Raw genomic sequence first — 10757 nt, 5'->3', positions numbered from 1 at the left:
GTCAGAGTTGTGAAACACGTTACATCACATTATCGCAGGAACAATCAAACATTATTTTTCATGTGTTGATGTAAGTTTATCACTAAACTTAACAAACATTATTTAAACTCATTTTTGTAGCTTCTCGTACACGTTAAATAGGAGGCGAAAAATAAAATTTGATATAAATGAAAGTTGATTTAATATCATTCTTTAGTTGGAACCATTCATGCCTTCTGCTGGGGCGCCATTTTGCATGTGGTCTTGCACATACTACATATATTGTTCAATCCTAATATTTGCAAGGTCAGATGTCCGTGTTGCGTGCTTCACGTTAACACTTTGGCAAAATCACCGTGATATGGGTCCAGGACAAGCACGTGACTGCTTCAAAAATGTGTTTACATCGTTGTCAATAGCAACACAGATAAACATACCTCACAACACACCTTAAGGTATAATTGTTTAGAAGCAAATATTCTGTTTCAAAGTTTACAAGTGTTCCACGGCGTCATATCAGAGCGCGAAATCTCCTCCGTCCACCTTTGGTTAGGTTCAGTAGGTAACCTAATTAATGAATTGGTTATGTGATGTGCGATGAAATAGGGTTTAACGTCGCGTCCAAGAATATTGCATATATATAGCAACGTCCATGCGTGTGAGTGTGAGTGTGTGTGTGTGTGTGTGTGTGTGTGTGTGTGTGTGTGTGTGTGTGTATGTGCTTGTCCTAGTCCGAACTAATGCCGTGAGATACCATGCCGCAGTTTAACATGAGTACCCCACTCAGACACAGTATACTGACTCAGAGCCGACCACTCCTAGTTTAAGCCCCTTAATGACGAGCGCCAGGCAGGGTAACAACAAGTACCATCTTTTAACGTTTGTTGGTATGACGCCACCGGGGATAGAACACCGGACGGTCTTCTCTCCTGGCAGAATCTACCACAAGACCAGGGAGGCTATGATTTGCAGGGTAAACATATGTATTTATCAAAATATGTGATCGTTTTTTATCGTGGATTCGTTGAATTGTCATTTACAAAAACAATAGTCGGAAAGAAATAAAAAGCTGATTCGGCGCAACTGTTTAATATGATTATTAGGATTCAAGTCAAACCTGGTTTGTTACAAGCAATTGCACTCTCTTCACAAGATATTTTAAAGACTTGTATTGTATGTAGTTATGTATGTATACATGTATACACGTTACTGATGTAAATGCGTTTGGAAGTGTCACCAATTTTGAATATATCAAGTCCAGACGTGGCACACTGTGTCAATGTGATAAAAGAGAGAAACTTCCCGCAAAGATCCAGGTTAAAATTGGTCTTCACTAAACCATGCATGGAGTCAAACACATAAATATGTCCGTTAATGTTTGTTGGTTGTTGGTTGTGCGTGAATGATTTTAACGTATTAGCACAATTGGGATACGATGATATGCATCAACCAAGTCAGCGAGCCTGACCACCCGATCCCGTTAGTCGCCTCTTACGACAAGCATAGTCGCCTCTTACGGCAAGCATGTGTTGCTGAAGACCTCTTCTCTACCCGGATCTTCACGGGTCTAGGGTACAAAAGCAGACTGAGTGTAGATGTCTTCCATGGCACCCAAATCAGCGTAAAAACACAACGACCATACCAAGGCTACCGAAAGAGGAGAAAGAAAGGCTAATAGGTATGATGCAGAGGGGAGCTTCACATGACCACGTTTTCGGTTGTACCCGCACTACAATCACTGGGTTGATGACACGTGACAGGCACCCTGGCAATACCGTGGAGTGGTAGAGCATTCGTCACAACCCCCAACGAAGACCGGCATCTACGCGTCATACACTCGAGGAACGCATTCCTCACAGTGACGTCATCGTCATCAACTGTCCTTGGACATCCCGTCAGTCGAAAAACGGTATTGCAGGAGACGACGGCAACATGGTATTTGTGTCTTCAGGCCGTACCGCGGAATAGCATCGTCGCCTCAACATTGACGTCAAAGACTGGGGTGGCCACGGACCGTGAGCCAATGACAGAAAAGAAACTAGGAGAGGTACTCTTTTCTGACAAAAGTCGATTCCAGCTCTTCAGTCACTGATGGCAGAGTTTGTATTCACCGTCGACGGGTAGAAGGAACGGCACGTTGTTGCGCTCTATTTGTTAAACTAACTGTTGAACATTGTTGAACATTGTTGAACATAATAACTTATATTCATGCAAAATGATGTTTACATCCATTATTTCATATATATATAATTATAAATTAATGCCCAATTCCAGGAAAACCTGCAATGTTTAGGTATCAATTGGGAGAGGTGAGAATAGGATCTTTACCACCCCAAAACTCACTCGCGTGATAACTTGTATATATTATTGATTTATAGGTAGTCCTTTCTACACATTCAATTTCCGCAATCGTTATTTCTTATTGATTACAGTACACATGCACTGTTTGATATGTTTATTTTATTGTGTAATAACAAGCCAGGTGATGTTGCACTATATCCTGTAACAATAAGTCGTCATGTCTCGTTATACCATTTTAAGTAATACTGCTTAATGTGAATTTATACCGTCATATTATGAACTAAAACTACATCAAGTAACCTTTTTTTGTCATAAAACGTTCCACTGTATAGTGTAACGTTATACCATCATATGACGTCATGCGGCATCATGTTACATTGAACCTTCCCTCTTCCGTGTAACGTTATATCACCATATGAAGGTATACTGTATCATGTAACTTTACACTACTATATGACGTTACAATGTTACATATGACGTTATACCGCCATATGGAGTTACACTGTATTGGCTAATGTTATACTGCCATATGACGTAATACTATATCATGTTACATTGAACCTTAAATAAGTTTTAGTCCAACGTGTAACGTTATACCGCCAAATGACGTTACATTGTATCCTGTAACGTAATACCACCATATTACGTTCCGCTGTATCCTGTAATATTATACCAGCATATGTCGTTACGCAGTATCCTGTAACGTAATACCACCATATGACGTTACACTGCATCATGTAACGTTGTACCACCATTATTCAAGTTATATCGCGGCGTGTAAGCTTAATGTGGGAGGAAAGCCCGCAGGTCTCAGATGAGACCAACGAGCACGGGTATTGTTCTGACAAACCTAGAAACATAATCGGGGTTATCATAGGTTTTTGGCGTACCCAAGGGACGCAAATCTGCACAGCGAATGGCGGCGCCTTAGACGACTGAGCCACCCGTGCCCCCTACCAACATATAATGTGGCACTGTCATATAACGCTGCACTGTATTATATAACGTTGTACTGTCATATGGCGTTACCCTGTATCATATAACGTTGTACTGCCATATGGCGTTACACTGTATCAAGGTGTAGGACAAGGACGTGTTTTATCCGCCTGGATGTTCCTTGTGGATATTAACGAGCTTATAATCCGCCTTGACCATTTGAAACAAGGTGTTATGCTTGGACGTGATCACTCCCCAGTTGTCCTACTCGCGGATGACACAACTCTCATAAGCTCAACAAGTATGCATGTCCTTACAGACTGTACATCAATATGCTTGCCAATGGAGATTGACATATAATGCAAGCAAAAGCTGCGTTCTGGTGTTTAAAGGTGGAAACAAAATCAACCAACCATGTTCTTTTAGACTAGGTAACCATATGCTGGAAATGAAATCGAACACAATATATGCAGGTTCTATTATCAGTACTCATTTAGAATCCGAAAGGACCAGGAGAGCTTGCGCTAAGGCGAGGAAGAATTTGAATTCCCTGAGAGATATTGGACTAAGAGCAGGTGGTCTGAACCCAGTCTGCTGTATGAACATATGGCGTAGAGTAATAATTCCAGGTGCCTTCTACGCGTGTGAACTGTGGTCAAATATGTCAAAGACAGAACACAATGAAATTGAAAAACTCCAGCGCTACTTTGCACGTAATGTACAAAATTTTCATGTAAGATCTTCGACCGTTGCAACCATTCAGACGCTGGGATTGTGGACAATGACATCCGTGATTGACAAAATGAAGCTGATGTTCCTTGGGAGGATGTGTAGAAGCAGCCACAGATATGCCCCGAAAAAGGTGTTCTATTTCAAGTGTGCTCAATATATTACAAGCAGTGACAAAAGTAAGTCTGTAACACATGACCTACTCAATGTGGCAAAGAAATATGAATTATGACACAACTCTCATAAGCTCAACAAGTAGTGGCATATGCATGTCCTTACAGACTGTACATCAATATGCTTGCCAATGGAGATTGACATATAATGCAAACAAAAGCTGCGTTCTGGTGTTTAAAGGTGGAAACAAAATCAACCAACCATGTTCTTTTAGACTAGGTAACCATATGCTGGAAATGAAATCGAACACAATATATGCAGGTTCTATTATCAGTACTCATTTAGAATCCGAAAGGACCAGGAGAGCTTGCGCTAAGGCGAGGAAGAATTTGAATTCCCTGAGAGATATTGGACTAAGAGCAGGTGGTCTGAACCCAGTCTGCTGTATGAACATATGGCGTAGAGTAATAATTCCAGGTGCCTTCTACGCGTGTGAACTGTGGTCAAATTTGTCAAAGACAGAACACAATGAAATTGAAAAACTCCAGCGCTACTTTGCACGTAATGTACAAAATTTTTATGTAAGATCTTCGACCGTTGCAACTATTCAGACGCTGGGATTGTGGACAATGACATCCGTGATTGACAAAATGAAGCTGATGTTCCTTGGGAGGATGTGTAGAAGCAGCCACAGATATGCCCCGAAAAAGGTGTTCTATTTCAAGTGTGCTCAATATTTTACAAGCAGTGACAAAAGTAAGTCTGTAACACATGACCTACTCAATGTGGCAAAGAAATATGAATTATGGACCATAATAGTTCACTTTATGGAAACTAACCAGTTTCCATCCAAGGATGTGTGGAACAAAACCGTACAGACTAAAATAACAGAACATGAAACTGCTCATTGGCACACGAGTCTGCGAGATCACCCTGAATTAAACAGATTTATTAAAATTCACAGTAAGCTTGTACCTCATAGACTGTGGAATATGTGTATTCTGTACAATATACCAACTAGACCAATGTATGCACTTGTGAAACTAGGAACACTACCAATAACACCTGGATAGTGTTTAATGTGTGATGAGGAGTGCGATGACATAATGAAGCACCAACTGCTATGCTGTACAGCTTTAGCTGATGCAAGGAACACCCTCTATGAACATCTATTTGACTCTTTAAACCTCGAACAATACATGCGTATTGAGGACTGTGCAGATGACGAAGTCAAACTTGTGACATTGCTAGGTGGTATAACCCCTATTGTAGAGGATATGAGCCTTGACAGATGGGCTGAATTCATATCTTCTGTATCACGAGACATAAGCTCCTGGAACCTGCGATCAATGCTCTATCTATAGACAGTATATCTCATACCAGGACCATGACATGTAAATATTCAGTATTGTATTGCCAATTTCTCTGCATAATGTTCGTGTAAATATGCTGTGTTAACATGATTCCAAATGTATATCACTCTCCGAAATTGATGGAGGAAATAAAGATCATTCATTCATTCATTTAACGCTGTACTGCCATATGGTGGTACACTGTATCATATAACGTTGTACTGCCATATGGCGGTACACTGTATGATATAACGTTGCACTGTCATATGGCATTACACTGTATCATATAACGTTGTACTGCCATATGGCGGTACACTGTATCATGTAACGTTGTACTGCCATATGGCGTTACACTGTATCATGTAACGTTGTACTGTCATATGGTGTTACATTGCATCATGTGACGTTTTACTGTCAAATGACGTTACACTGTATCATGTAACGTTGTACTGTCATATGGCATTACACTGTATCATATAACGTTGTAGACCGCCTCCGTGGTCTAATCGTAGAGCGTCCGCCCGGAGAGCGGAAGGTCCGGGGTTCGATCCCCAGCCGCGTCATACCAAAAGACATTAAAAGATGGTACTTGTTGTTACCCTGTCTGGCGCTCGGCATTAAGGTGCCAAAACAAGGACTGGTCGGCTCGGAGTCAGTATACTGTGTCTGAGTGGGGTATTCATGTTAAACTGCGGCATGGTATCTCGGTGTGCTAGCACTATAAATCGGCATCAGTCCGGACTAGTACAAACAGCCACACACACATACATGTGCATGCACGTCGCTATATAAGTGCAATAATCTTGGACGCGACGTTAAACCCCATTTCACCTCACCTCACCTATAACGTTGTACTGTCATATGGCGGTACACTGTATCATATAACGTTGTACTGTCATATGGCGGTACACTGTATCATTTAACGTTGTACTGTCATATGGCGGTACACTGTATCATATAACGTTGTACTGTCATATGGCGGTACACTGTATCATATAACGTTGTACTGTCATATGGCGGTACACTGTATCATTTAACGTTGTACTATCATATGTCGGTACACTGTATCATGTAACGTTGTTTTTGTCATATGGCGTTACACTGTATCATGTAACGTTGCACTGTCATATGGCGGTACACTGTATCATGTAACGTTGCACTGTCATATGGCGGTACACTGTATCATGTAACTTCATACTACCGTATAATTAAGTTTTCGATGTGATCATTGTAAATCCTGCCTTCTGGTTAGCTGAATTGGTCACGTGTTATTACATTCATATCCCAAATGAATGTAAAAAACTATGCCACTCCCACCGAAGCGGACTTATCTTATTACTACGTTATGTCGTGGAATCCCAATATTACAGTCCGTAGAATTCCCTTTTTGCGCACGTGTATTGTCATGCACAAGACATTCAGCGAAATTCATGCATATTCATTGTCCAAACTAGTGAGTGAGTATGGTTTTATGCCGCTTTTAGCAATAGTCCAGCAATTGTCTGAGAGGTCCTATGAACATTGTTTTGATCCCACTCTTGATTAGCTAATGACTCTGTGGGCGTGTCAAGTTATGTGCCTAAATTACGCGGATTCATACAGTTTACACATTGGTTTTTCGAATCATACCTCAATGAACCGAAACTAATCACAGTCAATCCTTAAATGACGTTACACTGTATCATGTAAAGTTATACTACCATATGACCTTACAACGTAACATTTAACGTTTTTGTACCGCCATTTGGAGTTACACTGTATTGGCTAATGTTATACTGCCATATGACGTAAAACTGTATCATGTTGCATTGAACCTATAAAAGTTTCAGTCCAAGGTGCAACGTTATACCGCCATATGACGTTACATTGTATCATCTAACATTATACAGTCACATAGATTTACAATGTATCATATAATATTGCACCGACAAAAAATGTTACATTGTATTATCTAACGTTATACAGCAGTATTGCATCACAATGTATCGTGTAACGTTACAACTCCATATGACGTTACACTGTATCATGTAACGTTATACCGCCATATGACTTTGCTTTGAATCATCTAATATTATACAGTCACATGGCGTTCAATGTATCATATAACGTCATACAGCCATATGGCGTTACAATTTATCGTGTAACGTTATAACACCAAATGGCGTTACAATGTGACGTTATACCGCCATATGCATCACGTAACATTACGATCTGACGTTGCACAGTATCATGTAACATTAAACCTTAATATAAAGTGTTACTCTATCTTGTAACGTTATATGTTACTACATTGTATCAAGTCACACAAACACCATCATCTGTAGTTATACTGTGTCATGTAACGTTATTCTGTCATTTGAAAGTACACTGTATCGTGTGACTTGAAACCGTTCGATGAACTTATTTTGAATCAGGTGAAGTTTTACCGCCTTGTAAGGTTACACTGTGCGCCAAGCTAAGCACTACGGTTTCGTTACACTGTGCGCCACGCGGAGCACTGAGGTGTCGTTACACTGTGCGCCATGTTTAGCAAACCGGTGTCGTTACACTGTGCGCCATGTTGAGCACTACGGTTTCGTTACACTGTGCGCCACGCGGAGCACTGAGGTGTCGTTACATTGTGCGCCATGTTGAGCACAACGGTGTCGTTACACTGTGCGCAATGTTGAGCAAACCGGTGTCGTTACACTGTGCGCTATGTTGAGCACAACAGTGTCGTTACACTGTGCGCCATGTTGAGCAAACCGGTGTCGTTACACTGTGCGCCATGTTGAGCAACCTGGTGTCGTTACACTGTGCGCCCTGTTGAGCAACCCGGTGTCGTTACACTGTGCGCCATGTTGAGCACAACGGTGTCGTTACACCGTGCGCCATGTTGAGCAACCTGGTGTCGTTACACTGTGCGCCATGTTGAGAACTACGGTGTCCTTACACTGTGCGCAATGTTGAGCAAACCGGTGTCGTTACACTGTGCGCCATGTTGAGCACAACAGTGTCGTTACACTGTGCGCCCTGTTGAGCACAATAGTGTCGTTACACTGTGCGCAATGTTGAGCACAACAGTGTCGTTACACTGTGCGCCATGTTGAGCACAACAGTGTCGTTACAGTGGGCGCTATGTTGAGCACAACAGTGTCGTTACACTGGGCGCCATGTTGAGCAAACCGGTGTCCTTACACTGTGCGCCCTGTTGATCACTACGGTGTTGTTATACTGTGCGCCATGTTGAGCAAACCGGACTCCTTACACTGTGCGCCATGTTGAGCAAACCGGTGTCGTTACACTGTGCGCCATGTTGAGCACAACGGTGCCGTTACACTGTGCGCAATATTGAGCAAACCGGTGTCGTTACACTGTGGGCCCTGTTGAGCAACCCGGTGTCGTTACACTGTGCGCAATGTTGAGCAACCCGGTGTCGTTACACAGTGCGCCCTGTTGAGCACAACGGTGTCGTTAAGCTGTGTGCCACGCTGAGCACTAAGGTGTCGTTACACAGTGCGCCATGCTGAGCACTACGGTGTTGTTACGCTGTGCGCCATGTTGAGAACTACGGTGTCGTTACGCAGTGCTGAGCACTGAGGTGTCGTTACACGGTGAGCTACGCTGAGCACTAAGGTGCCGTTACACTGTGCGCAATGTTGAGGACAACGGTGTCGTTACACTGTGCGCCATGTTGAGCAAACCGGTGTCGTAACACTGTGCGCCATGTTGAGCAAACCGGTGTCCTTACACTGTGCGCCCTGTTGAGCAATCTGGTGTCGTTACACTGTGCGCCATGCTGAGCAAACCGGCGTCGTTACACTGTGCGCCATGTTGAGCACAACGGTGTCGTTACACCGTGCGCCATGTTGATCACTACGGTGTCGTTACACTGTGCGCAATGTTGAGCACAACGGTGTCGTTACACCGTGCGCCATGTTGATCACTACGGTGTCGTTACACTGTGCGCCATGTTGAGCACTACGGTGTCGTTACATTGTGTGCCATGTTAAGAACTAAGGTGTCACGTTACGAATGCTGGAGAACGTTTCAGCAGTAGTAGTAGTAGTAGTAGTAGTGGTGGTGGTAGTGGTAGTCGTAGTCGTAGTCGTTGTAGTAGTAGTGTAGTATATGAAGAGTCAGCAGTCTCGCAGTTGAATATTTTATTGATCATTGATCGTATGTACAATTATCTTCGTTGCAAGCTTGATGTATACATGTGAGACAGATACTCCCAGCGGTTAACCCTTTTCCGTCATCTCCATAACAAAGTAAACACAGGCGATAAAAGAGGAATTCAGATACAATATAATGTGTTAATATTCACAAAGTAATACTTGTCGAAGACTGGTCACTCTTGTTATGGGGTGTTTAGTGTCACTCACATTCGTGTTCAGTCCCCACCGGTTTATTACTGTAACAATACTCCAAACATAAGAAGCGACAAATGTGTCGGTTGCTTCAAGTGTTTTTAACTCTGACGTTATTGAAGAACATGCCACAAGCCTCACAGATAGGAGCCAGACAACAGTTCATGCATGTTCCGAAGAACTTCTGGGCGCAGCCAAGGTTGATCATCCAGATCCTCAAGCAAGGAGTAATCTGCCACACATGTTGGAAAGTGATGGCGGCGAACTCACATCCCCAACACATGGCCAGGGGACAGCCACAGAGGACGGAGTACATGGCATAGCAGCAGTTCCTCCACCCAGTGAAACAACTGTAGGACAGACTCCACACACAGTTAATGCTGTGAGCACCTTCTGGCTCAGCAAGCACGTCTTCAAAACAAACCTGGAAAAGAGCCGCATTTTAAAAATTAAATTCCCAAGATCTAAGTCTTCCAGACTATAAATGTGTCGAAGAACTTGCTTTTTAAGCAGTCCTTGTGGCAAGTTTTTCGAAAAGGGTGTGTGTACTTTCCTTTCGCATGTTATGAAATTTCGTATGTAAACTTATGGATCGTTAAAATACTTTTCGAAAGCATTTGAGGGACTGACCATTTAGTATTCAGGACATGGCCTGAGCTTTTTGTTGGAGAAAGAATATGTTTTCAATCACCGCTTCAAAACAAACAATTGTGTGGGTTTCTTTGGAGAAAGAGCCAAACATTTCTTGGTGGCCCCACAACAGGACAGTGAACATTTAGAGGGGAATACATGTCAGTGTATTAGTAAGACGATATGCATGTCAAAAAAGGAAAAAGATATCACGGGTTAGTAACAGAAGCTCGTGTGTTCAAAGGGCAAGCTGGTCTCTACACCTATACAACCACAACATCAATCAGAATCATTTCATGGCGCTTTCCCTTTTAATAAAGACCAGCCGTGTAACTGCTACGGTCATTTGGTTAAAGTACTATCGATG

Source organism: Haliotis cracherodii, unplaced genomic scaffold, assembly GCF_022045235.1.
Source record: "Haliotis cracherodii isolate W230 unplaced genomic scaffold, xgHalCrac1.p SCAF_6, whole genome shotgun sequence".
Lineage (NCBI taxonomy): Eukaryota > Metazoa > Mollusca > Gastropoda > Lepetellida > Haliotidae > Haliotis > Haliotis cracherodii.
The sequence above is the reverse complement of the archived record's forward strand: the minus strand, read 5'-3'. Positions refer to the sequence as shown.